General features: G+C 53.0%; 1 pseudogene; it reads right to left on the minus strand.

Moving 5' to 3' along the window:
• Positions 1-598: 598 nt before the first annotated feature.
• Positions 599-753, minus strand: LOC124790879 (annotated as a pseudogene).
• Positions 754-2,169: the final 1,416 nt, after the last annotated feature.

The following is a 2,169-nucleotide window of genomic DNA, read 5'->3' on the forward strand; positions in this document are numbered from 1 at the left end:
TATGAAGTCTCTCTTCAAAGTTCTTTCCAACCTTGCCTCACAGTACTTGCTCACTATCGGTCTCATGGTCATATTTAGTTTCAGATGGAGTTCACCACCCACTTGGAGCTGCACTTTCAAACAACCCGACTCGAAGGTGAGATGCCGCCGACGCTCGCACTGGCCGCTACGGGCCTGGCACCCTCTACGGGCCATGGCCTCATTCAAGTTTGACTTGGGCTCGGCACAAGGCGTTGGGGGTAATAGACCCTCCCAAACACCACACGCCACGACAGGCGGCAGCCTCCGGATTTCGGTGCTTGCCTCTTCCCTGTTCGCTCGCCGCTAGTGGGAGAAATCTTGTTAGTTTCTTTTCCTCCACTTAGTAATAAGCTTAAATTCAGCGGGTAGTCTCGCCTGCTCTGAGGTCGTTGTACGAGGTGTCGCAGGCCGCACTGCCAGCTGGCTGTGGACGCTACCGAGACAGTACCGGTATGCGAACCGCCGGGAGACGGGCGCGCATCGCACGTTCAAGAAGACGCGGGCGGCCCCACAGGCGGCCACTACACTTCCAGGTCTCCAAAGCGGGGCAAACGTCGCGCGCTTAAGTATACGTAGCCGACCCTCAGCCAGACGTGGCCCGGGAACGGAATCCAGGGACCGCAATGTGCGTTCGAAACGTCGATGTTCATGTGTCCTGCAGTTCACATATCGACGCGTACTTTGCTGCGTTCTTCATCGACCGACGAGCCGAGTGATCCACCGTCCTCGGTGATTTTTTTGGTTTCCAGCGTCTCTTCCAAAACAGTTGCATAGGCGGGACTGAGGGGCTTGATGGCCCCTGTTCCAATGGCGTCATGGCCGATGGGCGTCGTACGGCTCCACACCGGAGCTGACAGGCACTCAGGTGAAAGTCATTCATAACCGGCGCTAGGCTGCAAGCGCCGCTCCAGACGTTCAGCGCTCGTACCACACAACATTTCCGTTAGTTTTGAGAAGCACACGTGGTTTCGCACTCGCCGCACGGCTACAGCGAGCCGTGCAGGTAGCGTGTTGCGCGACACGACACGCACATCGAAAGACATGCTGTCTAGTTGGTAATAATCCTTCCGCAGGTTCACCTACGGAAACCTTGTTATGACTTGTACTTCCTCTAAATGATCAAGTTTGGTCATCTTTCCGGTAGCATCGGCAACGACAGAGTCGATGCCACGTACCAGTTCGAAGACCTCATTCACGCGAGCTTATGACTCGCGCTTACTGGGAATTTCTCGTTGATGTGGAACAATTGCAAGCCCCAATCCCTAGCACGAAGGAGCTTCAGCGGGTTACCCCGACCTTTCGGCCTAGGAAGACACGCTGATTCCTTCAGTGTAGTGCGTGTGGCCCAGAACATCTAAGGGCATCACAGACCTGTTATTGCTCAATCTCGTGTGGCTAGAAGCCGCCTGTCCCTCTAAGAAGAAAAGTAATTGCTGACAGCACGAAAGATGTCACGCAACTAGTTAGCAGGTTAGAGTCTCGTTCGTTATCGGAATTAACCAGACAAATCGCTCCTCAACTAAGGACGCCCATGCACCACCACTCACCGAATCAAGAAAGAGCTGTCAATCTGTTAATCCTTCCGGTGTCCAGGTCTGATGTAGTTTCCCATGTTGAGTCAAATTAAGCTGCAGGCTCGACTCCTGGTGGTGCCTTTCAATTCCTTTAAGTTTCAGCTTTGCAAACACACTTCCCCTGGACCCAAAAGGTGTGGTTTCCCGGAGGCTGCCCGCCGAGTCATCGGAGGAACTGTGGCGGATTGCTGGCTGGCATCGTTTATGGTTAGAACTAGGGCGGTATCTCATCGCCTTCCAACCTGTAACTTTCGTTCTTGATTAATGAAAACATGCTTGGCTAATGCTTTCGCTTCTATTCGTCTTGCGACGATCCAAGAATTTCACCTCTACAGTCCCAATACGAATGCCCGCGCCTTTCCCTATTAATCATTACCTCGGGTTCTGAAAACCAACTAAACAGAACCGAGGTCCTAAACGATTATTCCATGCACACAGTATTCAGGCAGGCTCGCCTGCTTTAAGCACTCTAATTTGTTCGAAGTAAACGTGCCAGCCCACCGAGACACTCAATAAAGAGCACTTTAGTAGGATTTCAACGGGATCCGCGTCGGGACGCACGAGCACGCACGAG

This window comes from Schistocerca piceifrons, chromosome 3, assembly GCF_021461385.2.
Source record: "Schistocerca piceifrons isolate TAMUIC-IGC-003096 chromosome 3, iqSchPice1.1, whole genome shotgun sequence".
In the NCBI taxonomy this organism is placed as follows: domain Eukaryota; kingdom Metazoa; phylum Arthropoda; class Insecta; order Orthoptera; family Acrididae; genus Schistocerca; species Schistocerca piceifrons.